The following is a 13,617-nucleotide window of genomic DNA, read 5'->3' on the forward strand; positions in this document are numbered from 1 at the left end:
TCTCCACTGTACTCTTATATGAGAGTGAAAACACATAGTAAACTTGAAGGTTCATCAACAGGATAATGATTAAGCAATTCATGGCACACCCATATGAGTCCTAGGTAAGTGATGGCTTTAATAGTTGCCCTTGAAAGAGAACTGGGTTGGGGAGATGATGCACAGAATACATTATTAAAGGGTACATAGATGCATACAATATTGATCTAAAGGGTAGATGAGCTATTACCACTTATTATCCCTGGGAGTGGAAGAGAAAAAGGATAAAGTGAATTTTATATTTAATTTTTTATATTTGTATATTACAATAAAACTTTATCATTAAAATAAACAAATCATCCCTTTTCTAATTCCATGGTAGGAGTTTACTGGGTCTGCTAAGACAGAGGGAGCATGGCACACATCTGTAGACTGGTTGCTCTAACAATGTAAGTTAATGATGTTGGAATCGTTGGTAAAAGAGCTTTGTTCATTCCCACGCAGAGATTGCTGTGTCTGAGTGTGCTCTTACTCAAGACAACAAAGTACCAACATCACCAAATCTGCCTTGGGGAACTGAGAGGCTCTATTCACTGAAGCAATCCCCAACTTTGTATCTCCTACTTTTCTCTGTTTACATTATATCCTTGGAGGTTATCAGAATAATCTGAGACTTTTTTGAGGTTTATATGTTAAATTTTAATTTTTGTCAAGCCCAAACATTTCATAGAATCAAAGACTGTGCATATTAAAATCATTGATGCAAATACAAGTAGGGTATTTATCTACTACTTAATGCTAATACCTGCTCATATTTTCCTATTTCTATGCTTAAACAGCTAATAGACTCCATGTAATAAATGTGAGCAACCCTACCTCTCATGTCAACTTGTGTTGCTGTGTGGATCTGTTCTGTGTTGTTTTTAGGAAAGAAGTACAACTAAAATTTTTTAAAGCTAGGGAATGCTAAACTCAAATGCAATGTTTTATACTAACCTGTTACTTTAAATAAAGAGTTAACTTACTACAGACTAACACATCTGCAGATTTTTAAAAATGTCATGCTTTTTAAAATGAACCAGAATAATTAAATCTGAAGCTATATTAACATACAAATCCTACCAGCTTTAAGACTTAATTTCAACTAAACCTTATAAAATTGGCACACAAAAGCAGTAGTAGGTTTTGAAAGACAAAGACAAAAACATGTTGGTGAGAACAGGGAGAATAAAACTATGATTTAGAATCATAAAGCAGTACATATGTCTTTCACTTCAAAGTTGTTTAGTCTACTTGTAGCAAATATGTTGGCCATATTTCTAATAATCCATGGGAAAAGTGCAGATAATAGAACATTATATTTCTACATATTCCTCCAAAGTTATTTTATTAGGTACACAAGGTATACACAGATATAATATTAATGAGTTGCCTTCCCCTTGATTCCAAGTTGTGAAAACATTTCTGAAAGATTCAGCAGAAAATGTATTCAAAGCAACATTCATCAAAGATGTCAAAAGATGCTTATCAATTACTCTTTTAATATATTGTAACTACTTAAAGATGTATGATTCTGCAAATTTATTACTCACAGCATTACATATTACTCTATATTTTTCTTTTTTTTTACAATTTAAAAATAGGTTTATTTTGTTTAAAAAAATCCACACACAAGAGATCTTCAAATACTCCGTGGAAAAACATATTCCTTGAAAACACTATGCATGCATTAAAGTATTTTGCACCAAAATGGATTTATGTTTTAATTCTATTTTTTATGATCTTTTGAAATACTCTTATAGTGTTTTCATTTCTGTCATGCTACCTTTTTTTTTAACTTTTATTTAATGAATATAAATTTCCAAAGTACAGCTTATGGGTTACAATGTCTTGCCCCCCATAACATCCCTCCCACCCGCAACCCTCTCCTTTCCCACTCCCTCTCCCCTTCCATTCACATCAAGATTCATTTTCGTTTCTCTTTATATACAGAAGATCAGTTTAGCATATATTAAGTAAAGATTTCAACAGTTTGCTCCCACACAGAAACATAAAGTGAAAAATACTGCTTGAGTACTAGTTATAGCATTAAATCTCAATGTACAGCACACTAAGGACAAAGATCCTACATGAGGAGTAAGTGCACAGTGACTCCTGTTGTTGACTTAACAAATTGACACTCTTGTTTATGGCATCAGTAATCAACCTAGGCTCTTGTCATGAGTTGCCTAGGCTATGGAAGCCCCCTGAGTTCACTGACTATGATAATTTTTAGACAAGGCAATGGTCAAAGTGGAAGTTCTCTCCTCCCTTCAGAGAAAGGTACCTCCTTCTTTGATGATCTGTTCTTTCCACTGGGATCTCACTCGTGGAGATCTTTCATTTAGGTTTTTTTTTCCCCCAGAGTGTCTTGGCTTTCCATGCCTGAAATAGTCTCATGGGCTTTTCAGCCGGATCCGCATGCCTTAAGGGCTGATTCTGAGGCCAGAGTGCTGTTTAGGACATCTGCCATTCTATGGGTCTGCTGTGTATCTCACTTCCCATGTTGGATCATTCTCTCCCTTTTTGATTCTATCAGCTAGTATTTGCAGACACTAGTCTTGTTTATGTGCTCCCTTTGGTTCTTAGTCCTATCATTATGATCAATTGTGAACAGAAATTGATCACTGGGACTAGTGAGATGGCATTGGTACATGCCACCTTGATGGGATTGAATTGGAATCCCCTGGTATGTTTCTAACTCTACCGTTTGAGGTAAGTCAGCTTGAACATGTCCCGAATTGCACATCTCTTCCCCCTCTTATTCCCACTCTTATATTTAACAGTGATCACTTTTCAGTTAAGTTTCAGCACTTAAGAAGAATTGTGTATTGATTACAGTATTCAACCAAAAGTATTAAGTAGAACAAACAAAAAAAATACTAAGAGGGATAACATATCAAGTTGCTTTTTCAAACTGAGAGGTATACTTTGCTTGAGATGCTGGATTTTTATTGTCCAACCGCATTTTGTTGCCACAATAGTTCTCTTAGGAAATACTTAACATTCTTGATCGGTATTAACTGCAGAAGATAGATAACATGAAGTGTATTGGATATTATGAATTTGATAATTCTTATGCCATGCAACATCTTTAAAAAGACTTTCTACTTGGTCCTGCACTGTGACATAGCAGGTAAAGCTGCTGCCTGTCGCGCCGACATCTGATAAGTGAGCCAGTTCCAGTCCTGACTGTTCCACTTTTGATCCAACTCCATGCTAATGCACCTGGGAAAGCAGCAGATGATAGCCCAAGTGCTTGGGCCCCTGTACTCATGTGAATAACCTGGAGGAGGCTCCTGGCTCCTGGCTTTGTGTGGGCTCCACTCTGGCCATTGAGGCCATTTGGAGAATGAACCAGCAGATGGAAGATTACTTTCTCTGTCTTTGCCTCAGTCTCTCTCTCACTCTCTAACTGCTTTTCAAATAAATAAATAAATCTTTAAAATATTTTACTACCTATAAAAATAGCATGAAGTATACTGCATCACCAAATCTTTTTTTTAAATATTTATTTATTTATTTATTTGAAAGTCAGAGTTACACAGAGAGAGGAGAGGTAGAAAGAAAGAGAGAGGTCATCCATCTGATGGTTCACTCTCCAATTAGCTGCAATGGCCAGAGCTGTGCCGATCTGAAGCCAGGAGCCAGGAGCTTCTTCCAGGTCTCCCATGCGGGGCCCAAGGTCTTGGGCCACCTTCTACTGCTTTCCCAGGCCATAGCAGAGAGCTGGATCAGAAGTGGAGCGGCATGGTCTCAAACTGGCGCCCATATGGGATGCAGGCATTCAGGCCAGGGCATTAACCCACTGCGCCACAGTGCCAGCCCTGTATCACCAAACCTTAAGATATTCTTATATTCTAAATAGTGTTCAATGGTAGCATGTTGATTAATTTTTGCATAATATAATAACTTCAGTTTATTTTTTATAAAAATTTGAAACTAAATTACCATACACTGTGTATGACAAACCTTGGAAAATTCCTTTTTTATAATCGGATGTGGAAAACAAATATAATCAGAAAAGTTTATTTTAACCAATCCTCAAATATTTTATTTAGAATCTCAGAATATCAAGGAGAAAGAGACTTATGACACAGATGATGTAGTCCTGATTCCACCATTAACCTAACCAATGATCCTGAAAATATTGATTATTTATCTGTAAAATTGGACTGTTGGACTAGATAATATGTAGCTCTCAGTTCAGTGCACTTTCATATAACAACAGACAGTGGGACCAATTCTAGAATTTGATGTATCCAAGTCAAATCTTAAGCCATTACATATTATAGTTTTAACAATCTGTAAGCATCTGGATGGTTCAATTTAGTAGGCACACCTCATTTGACTGAGCTTATTCACTATGTCAAATTGTAGATAATTAAACTTCTCAAATATACTTTCAAAATCCTTCTGTTGACTCACTTAAAAATGTAAAGACAATTAGACTTTGACTAATAGCATTTTGGTACTGAAGCATAAAATGTTTCAACAACTGATGAGATTTGTTTTAAAAGCATAATCATTCATATATCTCACATTCAGGATTACCTTTACAAGTAGATAGATATATATGAGAATATAATGTCTGTGTGTGTGTATGTGTGTGTAAAGTGGAAGAGAGCAACAGAGAAAATATGGGGGGATTAAGGAATTCTTCGGCAATACATTTTTACCAATATTAAAAATGATCTCTTTCAAGGATTGGTGTGGTACATCAGGTTAAGCCATCACTTGCAATACCAGCATCCCATTCTGGAGTACCAGTTTGAGTCCCAGGCACTCTGATCTGATATAGCTTCCTGCTAAAGTGACTGGGAGGCAACAGAAAATGGCCCAAGTACTTGGACTCCTGTAACCCACGTGTAAGATCAGGACTAAGCCATGGCTTTTGTAGCCATTTGGGGAGTCAACCAACAGATCAAAGTTCAATCTCTCTCTCTCTCTCTCTCCATCTCTCTCTGTCTCTCTCCCCAGAAAGTTGGGTGATAAGTATAAGGAAACTCCATGATCCATGATATCTGATTCTCGAAAGATAAAGGTATTTGTAAATTAAAATGCTTAAAACTCAGGGTGGAATCTGAGGACTAATCCTTCAGGTCCTATAAAAGTACACTCATCTTGATTTCGTTTCTCCCAAACTTCAACATCTAGTTTGCTTCCCTAACAGAAGGCTTTCCGTACTGTCACAAACATACCTAAGTTCTTGTATCCACATCAGTGTGCCAAGGAAAATGGTTAAAAATATTTTACCCTCATTTAACCATGTGCATTGTCTTAGGTTTCAAATAAGTAGCAAAAATAGAACATTTATGGTCTAGGGCCATTAGTGTTGTGTTGTTGGACAGAACTCATTTCAGCCTCGTTCTAAGAATGCAACATCTCTTATTATCCTAATGAATTAACTAGCAATGACAGCTTTATAGCAATTAGGTTATATAAACTTGTTACCATAAAGACATATCATTAGGTTATATTTTTAAACTTCCATATGTCACCCAAACTTAGGCAGAAAGAAACATGCACTGAAATCTTTATGACAGATTTTCTTGAATTCACCAGTTTTTCCCTTTTCCTGACATTTTGTTGAAATTTTAATACTCCACACTTTGGCATTTGACGGGTTTGCTTCAACTAACTTTCTCAAGTAGGAGCATCTGTTTTCAAATGGCAAGCCCTGCCCCTCCCCACCTTTTGTGAGAACTGTGGGTCAGCTTAACAAGACAGATTTTAAAATAATCTATGACATCAAAGAAGAGTTAGTAGGTTTTACTCTTTGCCAAACAATGTCCACTTAGTTTGTTAATCACTGAGACTCTCTCTCAGACTGGAGTGGTGGGACTAAGAGTAAGTTGAATGTGAATGTTTCATGGGTGGAACGAAGCCTTTTTCTATTCAAAACACAGATTCTAAATGGGTCAGAAAATATATCAATAGTCATAGGAAAGAATATATAATATTGGAAGTAGGAATCATGCCTGGAAAGAAAATGGGGTGAATACATTAAGAAATGTCTCTCTTTCCCTCTTTCTACATGCAAGCTTTAAAGAAACATGCTCCACCATTTCTCCAATTAGAAAAACAACAAATACTAAACCATCGAACTTGGCTGAAGATACCAAAAGGTATCAGGAAATACTGTCTAGAGCGCAAAACTACACTACACTAGTTGTCTTGAAGAAGGGACTGGGTCCTGCTTTTTGTCTGCGGACTAGGGAGCAATCTCAGCCCTGACGCCGGAGACAAGACTTTGGTTATCTTTGTGCCTTCCATGCTATAGAAGGGCTGCAAGCAGGATCAGTGACACAGTTTGGAGATACGTAATTAAAATGAGTGAGGCCTTGTCCATAAACGATTGAGGATTTCAGAGCAGTGACAGCAGACCCATCCCAACATAAGCACAGTCTCACATCCATGAAACTAACCATGACAGAGTTTAACTCATGGACAGAGCTCTGCATAAAGCCCATTTCTGTCACTTAACTTAGAAAAATGTTCATCGAGGTTCTTGACAAATGGTCTATGGAAAGTACCTGTGATTCTCGATTCCACTTGTCTCTTCTTCATATGAAAATGGTCAAATAGCTACATAAACATGAATAATCATAATATTTTGAACTAAAAGAGCACTATGACAACCTGTTCTAACTCTTCCTTTCTAGACCTTCCTTAATGTGTGGCACTACTCAGTGACTCTGATCCCCAGTACAGGCTCTTGCAGCTACCGTGGTCAGAGTGCTGGTTAAAGCTCAGACTTTGGAACCACACAGCTTTATCCAAATTCTGACCCTACTACTCTGCACCACTGGAAAAGTTGCTTAACTCCTTTGTGTTTCCCTTTCTCCATCTAAAGATGGGGATACTAATGGTATAACTAATTCATGGAAATAATTCTAAATACTCACTGGCACATACTGAGTGTTTAAGAAATGTTTCATGATTTAATTAAAAAACACTCTTTTTTGAAAGTTTATGTAATCATATTGATTGGTAGGTGAAATGAAAACTAAGCCAGCTAAGTGGATTTATATCTTCTTGAATAATTTTATTAAAAATTTTATTAAAGAGTTAATGATGTCTGAGTATATTAGGGTTATTCTTGTGTATTATTCATATTTTATTAACAATTAATATAAAATACATGTGAAACCATTCTAAAATTTGTTAATGGCACAAATTTTGGAAGGGTTTTTTTGTGCTTGTTGCTGTTGCTGTTGTTCCCAAATTGAGATGTAGAAGGATGGACTAAAATAAGTAATATGAAATGTCTAAGCAGACCAAATTTAGTTTTATGAAAAAAGATATATATATATATATCTTTATATAATTATATATATATATATATGATTAAAAAGTTAATTGAGGAGCTGGCGCTGTGGCGCAGCAGGTTAACATCCTGGCCAGAAGCACTGGCATCCCTCTGGGTACCAGTTGGAGACCCAGCTGGTCCCCTTCCTATCCAGCTCTCTGCTATGGCGTGGGAAAGCAGTAGAAGATTGCCTAAGTCCTTGGGCCCCTGCACCCGCGTGGGAGACTTGGAAGAAACTCCTGGCTCCTGGCTTTGGATCAGCGCAGATCTGGCCTTTGTGGCCAACTGGAGAGTGAACCAATGGATGGAAGATCTCTCTCTCTCTTTCTCTCTCTCTCTCTCTCTCCGTAACTCTGACTTTCAAATAGATAAATAAATCTTTCTAACTAAAAGAAGTTAATTAAGAGTACTGTAGATCTAATGGTACTGTAGTTTCCCAGAAAATAAGTACAGCTTTAAGCTGCATCCAAAGGGCATTCAGTGTACAAAAGGATGAAGAATGGTAACATTTAAATAGTACTTTAGGGATAAAAGTGACAGTTCAGGTCTAAGGCTTCTCAATATACTCTTTTTATAATTATTTAAAATGCAAAACCCACTTTTAGTCTGTGGGTTGTACATAAAAGCAATGAGCTGGATTTGGCAGAAGGGTCACTGTTTGCCTCTCTCTGATATCAATATTCTCATCCAATTAATGTAAAGCAGAATGGTCAAAGCAAAACCCTAGCATGTGAAGCTACAAGAAAGAATTTTAAATTTAAAAACATAGACACACTGAAAATAAGATTTGAAATATAAAATGTCAGTATGATAATGTCAGAATGGCTCATTCAATATCAAATAAAATATACTTTGAGAAAATAATATTACTAGAGATAAAAAGGGACATTTCACATGAAAACACACCTGGAAGTCACAATAATTATCAGTACGTATGCCACAAACTATAATCTTAAAAAACATGATGCCAACATTTAAATAATTAAAGAAAGAAAGAAAAATTTACAAATGTAATAAGGGTTTTTTTGGTATTCTTTTAGTGCTTGATAGAAACAGAGAAAGTGTTTAAAAATATAGAAGATATGAACACTATTAACCTTACTGATCTATCATCTATAGCACTGTGCATCCTTAAGCTGAAAAATACATACTTTTTAAGTGCACATGGTATATTTATACAAGATGAACCAGCCTCCATAAATATAAAGGTAGGAATTATAAGAATGTATTCGCTAACTACAAAAGCATTTAATGAGAAATTAATAACACTGTAAATTGGAAAACTCCAACTAACTGAAAGTAAAACAATACAATCCCCAAAATTTCCTAAAACAAAAATTGAATTATACAGGACAAATAGAAAAACATCTTTTAAAAATATCATGATAATTTCAAATCACTGTCCCAAGGTTTCACTAAGAAAATCCAGAAAAATATGGTTAAAACAAATAAAAAGGAAGTATAAGCAGAACTTAATTAATAGCAGAAATCAATGATATAAAAAACAGATAGAAAATAAGGCAAGTAACAGAGCTAAAAGATGATTCTTTGAGAATACAGAACCAACAAAATTGACAAACATCTAGCAAAGCTGATCATCAAAAAAGAGAACATAAATCTGCAATGTCAAGAATGAAAAAATATAACTATGGATGCTATAGGCACTAAAAGGATAATACAGTGTACTGTGAAAAACTTTATGTAAAAGTTCAACATCTTATAAGAAAAATAGCAAGTGAATCATGAAGACATGGAAAATATGATCTGCTAAAGTCTTATATCTATTAACCATATGTTCTTTGAGCATACACATACTCAAAGAAAACCCCAGGCCCATCCAAATGACAATATTTGTGAATTCTATCAGACATATGAAACAAAAAAAGCTATGAAGCTTCCACAAACATTTTCAGAAAATAGAGAATTTAGAGGAGGGATCACTACCCCAAGTCTTTTCTTAAGGGCCACATAACTCTAACACCAAATTATGACACAGATAGTCATAATTACAGCCCAATATCCCTTAAGATGCAGAAGTCTGTAACCAAATATTAGAATACCACATCTAACATCAGGTAAAAATGATAGTTCATTATGGCCAACTAAGACTTATTTTGGAATGAAAGTTGGTTTATCAATTAAAATCAGTTAATATAATTCACTAAATAAGAAGAGAAATAATACATGACCAATACTGAAGGGTCTACTTACAAGATTGGGAAAGAAGGTAGCTAACAATTGGTACTCAATTTCCTTATGTTCTTTTTATTCTGAGAGTTTATAGTTTTTGAAACACAGTAGTCACATTTTTAATAACTCATATCCTTTTTTAAAGTTTGTTTTATTTTTAAGTGACACATAGAAAACTGTACATTGCCATAAACAAGAGTGTCAATTTGTTAAGTCAACAACAGGAGTCACTGTGCACTTACTCCTCATGTAGGATCTTTGTCCTTAGCATGCTGTACATTGAGATTTAATGCTATAACTAGTACTCAAGCAGTATTTTTCACCTTATGTTTCTGTGTGGGAGAAAACTGTTGAAATCTTTACTTAATGTATGCTAAACTGATCATCTGTATATAAAGAGAATCGAAAATGAATCTTGACATGAATGGAAGGGGAGAGGGAGTGGATAAGGGAAGGGTTGTGGGTTGGAGGGACGTTATGGGGGGGAAGCCATTGTAATCAATATTCTGTACTTTGGAAATTTATATTCATTAAATAAAAGTTAAAAAAAAAAGAAAACTGTACATTGTTATTAGATATCACGGTGATTTTCCATACATACATGTACTGCACAATGTTCCATCAAGGCACACACACACACACACACACACATCTTCTCAAACACTGAAATTTCTTTACAGTAAAAATATTCAAAATCATTTTTATAGTTTTCATTTTTGAGAAATATACAACACAATAGTATTATTTATAAATCCCTGTTATTGTGCATTAGAAGACTAGAACTTCTTACTCATAACTTAACTTAGTACCCTGTAGTCATATCTATTTTGCCAAGGAGTTTAATAGCTCAGTCTGAATATAAAACAGAACTCCATGAATAAGCAAATTATGAGTATGGTTGTATTGGCTTACAGTTGTATTCCTTACTCATCCAACTATTCAATGACTCATTCATTGTTCAACAAATAATTCTGAGTTTTACAGTGCTTGTAATTTTAACATGATAAAGAAAATAACCATGATATTCATTTAATGGCATTTATGGCCAAGAAAGAAAGGTAGACATTGACTATAAAACACCACAGGTAAACATTACCATTGTGAAAACTGCTATGAAGAAGTGGTACAGGTACTCTGAGAGTGGGAAATTAAGGAAGGCTTTACCAAATAAAAATGAATTCTGAGTTTATATTTAAAGATAAGTAGAAACAAAGAACAGAAGGAAACATTGTAGGGAAAAAGAATAGTAAGTAAAAATTTTCAAGACTATTCAAGCAACATTTCCCTGATAGAATGACTTCCCTTCTACCTACAATCTTTGGGGTGTAGCTAAATAGTTAAGGTGAAGAGCCAAGACTGCCCACTCCACTCCAAGTATTTTCTTATGATTTTTTAATGATTTACATATTTATTTGAAAGGCAGAGTATTAGAGAGAGAGGAAGAAACAGGAAGAAATCTTTCATCCCATGATTGACTCCCCAAATGGCTACAAAAGCCAAGTCTGGGTCAGGTCAAAGCCAGGAGTATAACTTCCTCTGGGTCTCTGACACAGGTACTTAGGCTATCATCTGGCACATTAGCAGTAATATAGATCAGAAACAGCATGGCCAGGACTTGAACCAGCACTCTGATATGGGAAATGGAGGTTCCCAAACAGCACCTTAACCCATTGTACCACAACGCTCACCCCTCTACACATTTTCTACTATGCAGTCAACAAGAAGTAATTCTCTGCAATTCAATGTGGTTTGTAAGATTTGACAATTATTAATATTTCTTCCTTGAGGAATGTGTAGTTTAAAGTATAGGCAAAAGGTCCAGGAGAAAAACAAAATCAAAGAAAAGTTTCTATTCTTTGATTGCTTCCTGCAATCCATACCCAAAACAAAAAGAGGAAAAACTTACTTTCTTTGAGTGGAAATTTTACACAATCATTTGTTGTGTAGTCCGTGGTGCTTCAGAAATTGTTATGAGATGCTTTGAGTTCTATTATTGCATTGTAGATGCACACAATGGACAACTAGAAAGCATAAAATACCAGAATCCGTGCCTGGAAAAGTTACCATTTAGACAAGACCCTTAAGGAAACAGAAGATCATACTGAGTCCAAGTGGATTCTACCCATTCCCCCTGGCATGGAGTTGGACCACAGCTCACTGGAACTTATATCAGGGCAGAGTGATTAGAGGAAGTGATGACTCCTCACTGCTCCAGGACTGTCATTCTTCTCCTGGTTTGCAAAGGATATGGGGCAGATTATTTGACTTTTGCTTTCTGGAAAAAAAATTATAAAGCATTCTCATTGTCTTGGATTCCAAGAGAGTGGTGAGAATAAGAATCACAAACTAGCTTTTTGCTCATAACAAATCCCTTCCTTGGCTCTTGATAGAGTCTTTTTGCATATTTTCCCCAATTTTTTGGTAAGTAAGGTAAGTAGGTATTAAACTGAATATCAGCTAGTTTTAAGCCTGTTTTGTTTTTATTCACTAAATGAATGAACATCACCAGCTTGCTTAAATTACCATGCTCTGAATTTGTGGTGGTTCATTCACAATGTATACATATATCAACACAAATATTATATATAGCATGTGTATTTGATTTTCACTTGTAAATTATGCCTAAATATAGTGGGGAGAGAGATAAAAATTTCAGAATTTACAGTTAGACTTCCAAGATTAAATTGATTCCCATCTCAACATTTGCACCTGTGTTTTAAATGCCTATACCCTTAATGTAGTCTTTTCCTATTTCCATTACCTGCCTTTACCATTTAGCAATAAATTCCATTAAATGTATACCCAAATGTCAGAGTTTTAATGCTAAATGAAATGCTTGACTATGTATAATCATAATAAATATTTATTTCCAAAAGTGGAAAAGAAGGCATTTGAAATTAATTAAACAGGAATGGCTTTATTTTGGTGAAAAATATATTTTTTAGAATATCCTGCTTGTAAGACAAAAAACCTAGAGAGACCAAGTGAATACTAATGCTTTCACAAATTTCTGACCACTTTATGAAAATTTTAATACAAAGATCCCATTGTGACAAAGTTATAAACACTTCCCTGAATACAGATACTGAAAGAGGCTAAAATCACTTCCTATCTCCAAATGCCTTACTAACTCAATGGCCAGTTCCACCATTACTGTTTATATGACTTAAGCATCACCGTTACTGGTCTCCCTTTAAAGCAGACATAGCTTGGTGCATAGAAATATGAGCTCTGAAGATAAACTACCTAGTGTTGAATCTTGACTCCACATCCCTTCACCCATGTGACTTTTACCTGATCTCTTTGTGCCTTACCTTAATCTCAGAAAGTTGGTATAACAAAATGAGACAAAGAATAGAACCAATTTAATATGTCATATGTGTTCAATAAATTAATACTTATATTTAGATATGCATAAATAAATGTGACCAAAGGAAAATTTACATAAAATATCTAATATTTTCACTTCAGTAGGCTGAAATCATTTGCCAAATGACTTACGGATAAGAAGGTGACCAATTCTAATAGAGGACCATATACATTAGAAGATTCCTAAATCTACTATTTTGTATTTTGTTTTGAGAGAACCTGTGTTTCTACAGTGAACTTCAGTGAAAAAGTGAATTAAATTAATTTCTTGTTTCTCAAAGACAAATCACTAAAAGAAGAAGATACAGAATGCACTTCCTTTAAGAAGCACAGCAGTCAGTGCTTAGCTATAAACAATAGAAACCGGCTCAGGCTAAAGTAAACAGAAAGCACCTTACATAAACTGATAATGCACAACAGAAGGCAAGGGACCAACCAGTACGGAAGCTATACAGTTGAAACAATGTCCAAATTCACATGACCGAACTGGCCTAGTGGGGTCGGCGGCGCCACTTCCACTGGGGCAGAGATTCCAGTTTTCACCCCAGATAACATTGACATGTGCCACGGAACACTGTCAATCATCCACTGCCATGGTTCGTATCCTTTTTAAGATGGACTTTTTCCAACTCAGTGGTTCTTAGAGCATGGATTTTCAATTCAAAATTATATGATTAGTGGTGCCTTTGTCTTGCACCCACCTTCCCATTGCAAGGGATGCCAAGAGA

The 13,617-nt window shown here is 35.3% G+C and overlaps 1 protein-coding gene across 4 annotated transcripts in view; it reads right to left on the minus strand.

The window, feature by feature from the left end:
* The window catches only part of GABRB2 (gamma-aminobutyric acid type A receptor subunit beta2), a 304,185-nt gene that overhangs the window by 114,039 nt on the left and 176,529 nt on the right, over positions 1-13,617 (minus strand). The gene's annotated exons all lie outside the window — the stretch shown is intronic.

This window comes from Oryctolagus cuniculus, chromosome 6 (genome assembly GCF_964237555.1).
Source record: "Oryctolagus cuniculus chromosome 6, mOryCun1.1, whole genome shotgun sequence".
NCBI lineage: Eukaryota > Metazoa > Chordata > Mammalia > Lagomorpha > Leporidae > Oryctolagus > Oryctolagus cuniculus.